The sequence below is a fragment of the Anguilla rostrata genome, chromosome 13, assembly GCF_018555375.3.
Source record: "Anguilla rostrata isolate EN2019 chromosome 13, ASM1855537v3, whole genome shotgun sequence".
NCBI lineage: Eukaryota > Metazoa > Chordata > Actinopteri > Anguilliformes > Anguillidae > Anguilla > Anguilla rostrata.
Window position 1 is genome coordinate 42,016,687 of NC_057945.1, and position 12,265 is coordinate 42,028,951.

Below are 12,265 nucleotides of genomic sequence, written 5' to 3' on the forward strand. Positions count from 1 at the left end.
TAAACCGGCGCATATATATTTTGTTCGATCAGTCAGCTGTGATTGGCTGGAAGAAACTTTGGCGCCACCTACGCGGAGGTGTGTGGGGGGGTCTGCTTCCATCAAAGCGCAATGATTGGTTCCGGCACTTCACCCTCGCCCCACAGCAGAATGACGCAACAATTACCTTTGTAAATTATTACTGAAATGGACGTGAATTACAAACAGAAAAATACATCATCCAGAACACCCCATCCATAGTAGCAGTTTACACTCAGTATTTAGGGTGGTTAGAATTTTCTGCGAGACAAGACAAAATTGCGCAAAAATGAACTGACATTAAAGGACAAGCATCTTGCCACCACTCGAGTGCTGCTGCTGCTGCAAACGATGGGTTCAGCAAGGGGGCGCCGAGACACTGCACCTAACTACTGACATTAAAATTCCCCCAAATGCGACTGATACATCTGTTATAACGAGCAGAGTGAGAAGCACGTGGAATTACATTAAATAAGGGTAGTGTGGATCCTTTCAACCTTTCAGAAATTGCTATATTGATTTATTTTTTATTTTGAGGTGTTCAGAAATTGGATTATACTACTGCTGTTGCTGCTACTACTACAACTACTACTACTACTATGACTACTGCTACTACTACTGCTGCTGCTGCTGCTACCGCTACTACCACTACTACTACTACTACTACTACTACTAATAATAATAATAATAATAATAAAACTTTGTTTAACTTAAATTTCAGACTCATTCTGAAATGTAATAGCCAAGTGTCTTAGGCAGTGCATTCCACAGGATCTTCATCAGTAGAACTGCAGTTATTGACTGGATCAGAGATCAGGTCACCTGTTGTTCCAGGTGTTTTCTGGGACCTGTGACCCCTTCTACAGTACATTTTCCAATGTGCATTTCATAAGAAATACTAGGAAAGACTACAAGAGAATGTTTTATATTTCAGTCTACTGAACACAGTACTTTTCAGAGAGCGTATCATTCAACAGCAATGAACTGCTTCAGGAAGTAAACTCTGGCATTTTCTGTTATTCACCTTGGGGTTTTATTACAGGAGGTAATTTAATGAAGTCCACTCAGGAAAGCAGCGGATTCCACAAGTAAGGCGTGCAAGACACTCTGAATAAAAGCATCAGCTCAATACAGCAATGTAAATCCCCACTTCCCAGTTTCAGCTTGCTTGTGAAAAGGATCAATGAGGAAATCCAGTGCGTCATTAATATAACATTAATATAGCTGTGACTGTTAAGAACAGCACAAACCCATAACTGAGAAAATGAACCTATAAAACTGAGGTGTCAGAAATTAGCTGCAGAAGTACTGTGATCAGGAATCTCCTTTGATAAGACCATGCCGTGTCAACATAAAGATTCCATTTTCACATGAATTATGTTCCTTGGCCTTCCAGATTTCCTAATAACTGTAAATACTGAGTAAAAGTTTTATTTGAATTATATTTAGAATCAAATTTGCTAAGAATTTAAGGCAATAGAAGTGTTAAAATGTTATATTGGAATGGCAGGCCATTGTATAAATATGTGCCCTTCATTGAAAAGTCGTGTAAAGTTGTGAACATTCATTGTGCTAAGGCTGTAAAAATAAATATTTTTGAGCTTAGACAAACACTGTTGTGTTCATGGCTTTTGTTGGAGTTGGTGAGGAAGCATCCAGCAATTCTGTACAAATAATCACCAGCAAGGAATGGGAAGGCCTTCCATCTGTACGATACGTTCCAAAAAGAACCGGCAGATATGCTGGAATTCCGTTCCTTTGTGATATTTTGTTTTTGATTAAATCCCTTTGAAAGCCAAAGAAAACAATAACAGAGAATCAAAGCAACAAAGAGCAGGAGAGGGTGTACCACATGACCACAAAGGAAGGTGAGCGAGCGGATCTCCAGCCACGCTATGCATTCTGGGAGAACACCCCAGCGCAAGGCAATAGAAAGGCTTAGAGGCCCTGAAGGCCATTTAAAACGTAATAAACACACACATCAGAATGCGGGTTTCAGGAACAAATGCAGATGTCCTGCTGTCCTTTACGACTTGGTACTCTTCCCTACAGGGGGGTGCTGGAGTGAATAAGGGGTCCAGCTCCGGTCCCGCCTCCTGGCCTTTTGTTTCTCATGGCGGGGAAATGTCCGGTCAGAGACGACGCAGAAAAGAAAGGTAAATAACGGATGGCGTGGACGCCGAAGCTGAGCACGGGGACAAAGGGAACAAACCGGATGGGGGAGCAGGACAGCCGGACAGACGGGAGATCAGGGCAGACAGACAGACAGGAGGGCAGGACAGACTGACAGGCTGTAGAACACGGTTCCTCTTCATGAAATCCCTTTGAAAAGCAATAAAAACAATAACAGACAAACGCAAGACAAAGAGCGGGCCTTTGAGAGCGCCAGCATTGTGTGGCGTATCAAACGCCTGTATGCCCGTCTGTGGGTGTTCGGCCCGCACCACTGACGTTCAGGAAACCTTTGGCCTTTGGGACAGCGAGGACTTCCCCTTATTTGGGCCCCTAACCCAATTCAAGCAGAACGCCGCCATAGTGCTGCGATTGATCTGGTGAAAAAGGACCAGCCATTTCAAGGGCTCAGCTCCGACTGCAAGCTCCTTGCAATTCTTATCACTGGATTGCGAAAGAAAGTATAAGTTTGTTGCAAGAAACAGGTGCAGCTATTATGAATGGCAAGCAAGTGAAGATAACGGAGTCGTGCATTTAGTGTTTACTGTAGAGCAGGGACATTGGCATTCTTAATCATATCATACACGTGAAGCTGCCTTCCTCTGCTTGCACTGAAGAATGGTCCTTGCCCACAAATAGGCAGCCAAAAATCAATCCATTTAGTGACATAAGAGTGTCGCAACCCTCTTGGGTCTTTTCTTTTCAGGGAACTTGACAAATATCAGAGCTGTAAATCACACAGTTGCTCTCGCCCTTACAAATTTACAAACTCAAATATCAGAACTGTAAATCACGCAGTCACTCTCGCCCTTATAAATTTACAAACTGAGCAAACTGAATTGATGAGTACTGTGATGCATACCAGTACCCAGTATCAAACCCTGACCTCACCACCAAACCCCTCCCTCAGTGTCAAACCCTGACCTCACCATCAAACCCCTCCCTCAATATCAAACGCTGACCTCACCACCAAACCCCTCCCTCAGTGTCAAACCCTGACCTCACCATCAAACCCTCCCTCAGTATCAAACGCTGACCTCACCACCAAACCCCTCCCTCAGTGTCAAACCCTGACCTCACCATCAAACCCCTCCCTCAGTATCAAACGCTGACCTCACCACCAAACCCCTCCCTCAGTGTCAAACCCTGACCTCACCATCAAACCCCTCTCTCAGTATCAAACCCTGACCTGGTAAATGGTAAATGGACTGCATTTATATAGCGCTTTTATCCAAAGCGCTTTACAATTGATGGCTCTCACTCACCAGAGCAGTTAGGGGTGAGGTGTCTTGCTCAGGGACACTTCGACACGCCCAGGGCGGGGATCGAACCGGCAACCCTCCGACTGCCAGACAACCGTTCTTACGTCCTGAGCTATGTCGCCCCCACCACCATACCCTTCTCTCTGTGTCAAACCCTGACCTCACCATCAAACACCTCCCTCAGTATCAAACCCTGACCTCACCATCAAACCCCTCTCTCAGTATCAAACCCTGACCTCACCACCATACCCTTCTCTCAGTGCCAAACCCTGACCTCACCATCAAACCCTTCTCTCAGTGTCAAACACTGACCTCACCACCAAACCCCTCCCTCAGTGTCAAACCCTGACCTCACCATCAAACCCCTCCCTCAGTATCAAACGCTGACCTCACCACCAAACCCTGACCTCACCATCAAACCCCTCCCTCAGTATCAAACGCTGACCTCACCACCAAACCCCTCCCTCAGTGTCAAACCCTGACCTCACCATCAAACCCCTCTCTCAGTATCAAACCCTGACCTGGTAAATGGTAAATGGACTGCATTTATATAGCGCTTTTATCCAAAGCGCTTTACAATTGATGGCTCTCACTCACCAGAGCAGTTAGGGGTGAGGTGTCTTGCTCAGGGACACTTCGACACGCCCAGGGCGGGGATCGAACCGGCAACCCTCCGACTGCCAGACAACCGTTCTTACGTCCTGAGCTATGTCGCCCCCACCACCATACCCCTCTCTCAGTGTCAAACCCTGACCTCACCATCAAACCCCTCCCTCAGTATCAAACGCTGACCTCACCACCAAACCCCTCCCTCAGTGTCAAACCCTGACCTCACCATCAAACCCCTCTCTCAGTATCAAACCCTGACCTGGTAAATGGTAAATGGACTGCATTTATATAGCGCTTTTATCCAAAGCGCTTTACAATTGATGCCTCTCACTCACCAGAGCAGTTAGGGGTGAGGTGTCTTGCTCAGGGACACTTCGACACGCCCAGGGCGGGGATCGAACCGGCAACCCTCCGACTGCCAGACAACCGTTCTTACGTCCTGAGCTATGTCGCCCCCACCACCATACCCTTCTCTCAGTGTCAAACCCTGACCTCACCACCATACCCTTCTCTCAGTGTCAAACCCTGACCTCACCATCAAACACCTCCCTCAGTATCAAACCCTGACCTCACCATCAAACCCCTCTCTCAGTATCAAACCCTGACCTCACCACCATACCCTTCTCTCAGTGTCAAACCCTGACCTCACCATCAAACCCTTCTCTCAGTGTCAAACACTGACTTCACCATCAAACCCCTCCCTCAGTATCAAACCCTGACCTCACCACCAAACCCTTCTCTCAGTATCAAACCCTCACCTCACCACCAAACCTCACCATCAGTATCAAATCCTGACCTCACCATCAAACTCTTCTCTCAGTATCAAACCCTGACCTCACCATCAAACTCCTCTCTCAGTATCAAATTCTGACCTCACCATCAAACCTCTCCCTCAGTATCAAACCTTGACCTCACCATCAAACCCCTCTCTCAGTATCAAACCCTGACCTCAGTATTGTGACTGTACTGCAGCTAATTACACAAAGGGAAGTTCCTTTGAGTCAGGTGTGCAAAGGTACATGGATTGTCCTGAAGATCTGAAATATCCACAATTAAAATGTTTCCCACCTGTAGCTGCATGACATTTAGAAAGAGCCGATAATGAAAATAATTAATTTGTGAAACAGCCTTGGTCACATTAGTAATTATCATCATTTTGCGTGGCTTTTTCATTCTGATGGTGCCCAGAAAAAATGTGTTCTGAATATGAGATAATAATGCAAATGTATTATGGAATCACTACCATAACATATTAAGCCTGGATAGTCTTGCCACTTCAGACCATGTGGAACCAATGGTGCGCACACACACACGCACGCACACGGACGCACACACACGCACACACACACACACAGAATCACTGACACGCACATGCACACACACAAGTACACGCACACATTGTCTAGACTGTGATTGTATGTTGTAGCATTAAGATGGTTTCACTGGAACTAAGGGGCCTGGTTCAAAATCATGAAAAGCAACCCCAGACCAAAGGGTGTCCAGATACTTTTGGTCATATAGTGTATCACATGTAAGTTCACTCATAGTATGTAAACATCTGCTTGTGCATTACAGGTTGTTCTTTAACTTACACTTCAATGTGTAATAAAACTGGATAGAACTGGATATGTGTTTGCCCAGTAATGTTCTTACAATGTGCTTCATTTGTCTGACTGTTCAAACTGTTCAAAGATGTGGCCGCAGACAAGCTCCCTTGTTTAAAGGCCCAGCATTCTTAAAGTCTCGTCAAAAGAACAGGTCATCTTTTCTTTTCTGTTCAGGCAAGTCTTCATATTTCTATTGAAAGGTTTACGGTCCTCTGAGATTAATGCTGAATAGATTCATTGTGAAATTGTGCCTCTGTGTAATGATAAGTAGTATCATTTCTGTGTTTTACAAAGGAACCACAAAATGTGAATGGAATTTGTGGCAGTTTTCACAGAAAATCTATCCACAGTAAGCATGAACACCAAGCTGCAGCGGGAAACTGATGCTTCTTCTGTACCAGTTTTGCTCTTCACTGATCTTCTGATCACAGCAAGCAGGTGGTTTCAGGGGCTAGAGCTGCTCGCTCAGCCTCAGGGGCTAGTGCTGCTCGCTCAACCTCAGGGACTAGAGCTGCTCGCTCAGCCTCAGGGGCTAGCGCTGCTCGCTCAACCTCAGGGACTAGAGCTGCTCGCTCAGCCTCAGGGGCTAGTGCTGCTCGCTCAGCCTCAGGGGCTAGTGCTGCTCGCTCAGCCTCAGGGGTTAGAGCTGCTCGCTCAGCCTCAGGGGTTAGAGCTGCTCGCTCAGCCTCAGGGGTTAGAGCTGCTCGCTCAGCCTCAGGGGTTAGAGCTGCTCGCTCAGCCTCAGGGGTTAGAGCTGCTCGCTCAACCTCAGGGGCTAGAGCTGCTCGCTCAGCCTCAGGGGCTAGAGCTGCTCGCTCAGCCTCAGGGGCTAGAGCTGCTCGCTCAGCCTCAGGGGCTAGAGCTGCTCGCTCAGCCTCAGGGGTTAGAGCTGCTCGCTCAGCCTCAGGGGCTAGAGCTGCTCGCTCAGCCTCAGGGGTTAGAGCTGCTCGCTCAGCCTCAGGGACTAGAGCTGCTCGCTCAGCCTCAGGGGCTAGAGCTGCTCGCTCAGCCTCAGGGACTAGAGCTGCTCGCTCAGCCTCAGGGGCTAGAGCTGCTCGCTCAGCCTCAGGGACTAGAGCTGCTCGCTCAGCCTCAGGGACTAGAGCTGCTCGCTCAGCCTCAGGGGCTAGAGCTGCTCGCTCAGCCTCAGGGACTAGAGCTGCTCGCTCAGCCTCAGGGACTAGAGCTGCTCGCTCAGCCTCAGGGACTAGAGCTGCTCGCTCAGTGACCTAAACTTTCTTCATTGACCTCCATGAAATGACTTGAGGGAATTGTAAAGACGGAAATCGAACAATGGCTAGGTGTCCCCCTTACGCCACATTTACGAAAGATGGACGAGTCATCGCTCAGATGTCCTGCTGGGAGTCTTCCTCATACTGGGGCGGGGGAGGGTGACCTCCCCAGGTATTCCCAACTGCACTTCAAACACTTCAAAAGGGTTCTTACTTGTTGAAAGAGCCAGAATGATGACATCACTGGCCTTTCTGGTCATGAACATCAAATCCACACATTCTCATCATTGTGGGCTGCATTTCAAATAAAACAAACAAGCCGAAACAAAAGGCCAGTCATCCCTGGATAGCAGTTCTTCATCCAGGGGATGGAGCTGATTGCACCCATGGCAGGCATTTGACTGGAATTGGCGGATCCTCATCTGACTTCTCAGCCATGGTGGCCTCACTGAGAGAATGAAGGGGTGAAAGAAGGAGAGAAAGAAGAGAAAATGATGAGCAGAGGTCCAGGGGAGATTCAGGGGAGATTTAGGGATGCTGAAATTCCTTGAGAACTGATCAGGCTTTGAATTGATTTAAAACAGACTCATGATCATTCCCCTCACTTTTAAATCAGTTGTACAGTATATAGCAGACATTCACCAAAGCAAAGGCCCCTTTCACAAGACTAATTTTACACGCTTGAGAGCTATTCCTGTACAGAAAAATAGTGTCATTTAAAGTTCCACCCATTTCTGCTCTTTCCAAAGCCTATTCTCTGCTGTCAGCAGACTGGAGGGCAACACCTGGTACAGTGGGAAATGCTATTAACCTTTACAGAACCATGGGTGGGGGGCCTGTTCATTTTAGGAGGGGGGGGGGTCCAGGTTCACGTATCTGAGGAATGCCGTTAAGATGGAGAGAATGCTTCTGTAGCTGCACAGGCCCGGGGGCAGGAGCCCTAATGTGGCTGTGAGTGCCCCAGTGTGACCTGCTTCCGTTCGGCAGCACTGGGCCACCTGGCCTTTCTGTCCCACCCCCTCCCCAGCCCTACCTCTACTACACCCCCCCATCACGCTGCAGGCATTTGGGCTGGTCACCAGCCAGCTCACTCCCCTCTACCCAGCAGGAGTAATCCCATAATGCCAGTGGCAACACACAGAGAAGCAGGTCTAGTGCATCACAGCCTGGGTGAAGGGAGACTGACATGACTCATCTCTGCAGAACTGATCTGGAAACAGTGGAGAAAAACATATGAAAGCATAAAACAGGGATTCTCAAACTCCGGACCGAACTGAAAATCAATCCGGACCGGACCCTGTGTCACATTAGATATAAATTAATGTAGGAATATATTTCCTTGTGTCCGACGCGTTGTGTGATTGAACGTGCATATATATTTACTTGTGTCCAATGCATTGTGTGATTGAACGTGCATATATATTTACTTGTGTCCAATGCATTGTGTGATTGAACGTGCATATATATTTACTTGTGTCCAATGCATTGTGTGATTGAACGTGCATATATATTTACTTGTGCGCGCGTGACTCGCATTGCAGACCGCAGTTTAACCATCCTTGACTTTCACTTCCACAGAGCCGCTTGTGTATATGTGTGTGTGCCGTGCGCCCGTCATCAGTTTCTGTGATACGTTCACTCTGGTCCAATGTCAAAAGTCAAAAATGCACCCAATGCGTTCTCTGATTTCCGTGCACTGGTGTGATCAACTCGGCAGTGATTCTGATGAGGTGTCACTGCGTGAGTCAGTCGGTACCCCACCACCACCCGACATCACTGAAAGATTCTATCAAAACGAAACATGTATGAACTTGTTTATGAACACTTAATATTTCATTATATGATATATGTACTTATATAAGCAGATAATCTTAAGTGGATTGCATTCAAAAGTTTAATTTTTAAATGGAAATGGAAATCTTGTAAGCTCACTGGGGGGGTGCATTGTTTTGTTATCTAAATATCTTGTTACGTACTGGTGTTCATGATGACATCTATCTTAACAGGTGCTCCAGGACCTGTAGAATTTTTCATATTTAAAAAAAATAAAGACCACCCGCCATATTTCAAAATGCATGGGGTATATTCCTACATCATTTTCACCACATGCAGTGCCATATATTTCCAGTGAAGGGTAGAAGGGTGATACGGATGTAGGAATATACCCCATGCATTTTGAAATATGGCGGGTGGTCTTTATTTTTTTTAAATATGAAAAATTCTACAGGTCCTGGAGCACCTGTTAAGATATATGTCATCATGAACACCAGTACGTAACAAGATATTTAGATAACAAAACAATGCACCCCCCCAATGAGCTTACAAGATTTCCATTTCCATTTAAAAATTAAACTTTTGAATGCAATTCACTTATGGTTATCTGCTTATATAAGTATAGATACCATATAATTAAATATTAAGTGTTTATAGACAAGTTTATACAGCTTAAAGCATTTTTAATCATGAAAAAACTGGTTTAAGCAGGTGTGTCCAAACTTTTGATTGTATGTATATATACATATATATATATGTGCGTGTATGCGCACGTGTGTATGTGTGTGTGCGTGTGTGCGTGCGTGCGCACATGTGTGTATGTGTGTGTGCGTGTGTGTATGTGTGTTTGCGTGTGTGTGTGTATGTGAGTGCATATGTGTGTGCGTGCGTGTCTGTGTGTGCGTGCGCGTATGTGTGTGCGTGGACATGTAATACTATCTTTGTGAGAACCAAATGTCCTCACAAGGATAGAAAGAAGAGGAAAATTACCCTTTGTGAGGACCTTTTGCTGGTCCTCACAATTTCAAGAGGCTGTTTTAGGGTTAGGACTTAGGGTTAGGGTTAGAATTAGGTTAAGGTTAGGGTTAAGGTTAGGCATGTAGTGGTTAGGGTTAGGGGTTACGGAATGAATGTAGTCAATGGAAATCAGTCGGAAGTCCACACAAGTATAGCAGTACCTAACGTGTGGGTGTGTGAGTGCGTGTGTGTGTGCGTGAGTGAGTGAGTGAGTGAGTGAGTGAGTGAGTGAGTGAGTGAGTGAGTGAGTGAGTGAGTGAGTGAGTGAGTGAGTGAGTGAGTGAGTGCGTGCGCGCGTGCGTGCGCGTGCATGTGTGCGTGTGCATGAGTGTGTGTGTGTGCGCGCGCGCATGTGTGCGTGTGCATGAGTGTGTGTGTGTGTCTGTGTGTGCGTGCGGGTGTGCGTGCGTGCGTGTGCATGAGTGCATATATTTACTCAGTGACTGCTGCAGCTGCCTGGCACATTTTGCGCTCATTAAGCAGACCGTACCACATTCCCCATCTGGATCAGAGACCATGGCTGCAGTATTTACTGGTGGCTGACTTTAAGGCACTGTGTGAACACTGAGGAGAACTCAGGCATTTTCACAAGACCTGCCATTATCTCACCGTTGTGACCAGGTGAAAGCACACCTCATTCTACCATATGACTGCGCAACATTTATCACTGGATTTCAGGAAGAGTTTCTGCATATCCAGTGTACAACCTTAAACTAGTAACTTGCACTTCTGTAGCTATAAACTTGTATATTTTTAAAGAATGTCATTTCCTTAAAAGTTGAATGTGCCACAACCGGTTTCACCTGCAGACACTGCGGCACTTCCTGAAATGGGACTGACTGAGTTCATGGGAACATGAGAAGGGATTTCTGGGTCAGGTGTGAATGAGGTGTGAAGGCTGTACAGCGGGAACATTAATCTGAACAGATTCCAGTTCATATCTGGAGGGATTAAAGTCCTTAAAGCCACTCAACCCTCACTGTGGAATTCCAATGATAAAGAATGTGAGGCATAAAGCTTCTTTATTTTACAAGACACAGTAATTTATCAGGTGGCTTTGAAATATTAATTTTTCTACCAACACTTGTACTATCGCAGTACAAATCACACACAAAATTTTCTAAAAATTTGAAATACCAAACTGTAGTATCAGACTCATCAGTCTCATCACTACTAAGCAATTAATTCTCTAAACCAGGGCTGCCCAACCCTAATTTGGCACACCTCTACTAATTAGCCACTCAATGAGATCTCTAGCTATTGAATGAGGAGTACTCTGTTAGGGTGAGAGTGAAACTCTACAGGATGGTAGATTTCCAGGAACAGGGTTTGGCAGCCCTGTTCTAAAGAATGCATTTCATTTAAATTGCAGGTAGATCTGTACTACAGGTGGACTGCCATCACCTGCTCACTCAGGAGCTACTCTTTTGGGATAAATAGAGCAGAGTCCAAATCGCTCGAACTCCCTCCCTGCCTGACGCTGTGCTGGGTTACCTGTGATCCTCAGGGCAGCTGGCCCAGCTCAAGCTGTGTGTCTAAGAGCTGTGGGGCCTAAGGGCTGTGGGGTCTAAGGGCTTTGGGGCCTAGGGACTGTGGGGCCTAAGGGCTGTGGGGCCTAAGGGCTGTGGGGCCTAAGGGCTGTGAGGCCTAAGAGCGGTGGGGTCTAAAGGCTTTGGGGCCTAGGGGCTGTGGGTCTAAGGGCTGTGGGGCCTAAGGGCGGTGGGGTCTAAGGGCTGTGAGGCCTAAGAGCGGTGGGGTCTAAGGGCTGTGGGGCCTAGGGGCTGTGGGGCCTAAAGTGGGGCCTAAGGGCCGTGGGGCCTAAGGGCCGTGGGGCCTAAGGGCCGTGGGGACTAGGGGCTGTTGGGCCTAGAGGCTGTGGGGCCTAGGGGCTGTGGTATCTAAGAGCTGTGGGGTCTAAGAGCTGTGGGGCCTAAGAGCTGTGGGGCCTAGGGGCTGTGGGGCCTAAGAGCTGTGGGGCCTAGGGGCTGTGGGGCCTAGGGGCTGTGGGGCCTAAGGGCTGTGTGTCTAAGAGCTGTGAGGCCTAAAAGCTGTGGGGCCTAGGGGCTGTGAGGCCTAAGGGTTGTGGGGTCTAGGGGCTGTGGGGCCTAAAGTGGGGCCTAAGGGCCATGGGGACTAGGGGCTGTTGGGCCTAGAGGCTGTGGGGCCTAGGGGCTGTGGGGTCTAAGGGCTGTGGGGCCTAGGGGCTGTGGGGTCTAAGGGCTGTGGGACCTAGGGGCTGTGGGTCTAAGGGCTGTGGGGCCTAAGAGCTGTGGGGCCTAGGGGCTGTGGGGCCTAAGAGCTGTGGGGCCTAGGGGCTGTGGGGCCTAAGGGCTGTGGGGCCTAGGGGCTGTGGGGCCTAAGGGCTGTGTGTCTAAGAGCTGTGAGGCCTAAGAGCTGTGGGGCCTAAGAGCTGTGGGGCCTAAGAGCTGTGGGGCCTAGGGGCTGTGGGGCCTAAGGGCTGTGGGGCCTAAGAGCTGTGGGGCCTAAGAGCTGTGGGGCCTAGGGGCTGTGGGGCCTAAGGGCTGTGGGGCCTAAGAGCTGTGGGGCCTAAGAGCTGTGGGGCCTAGGGGCTGTG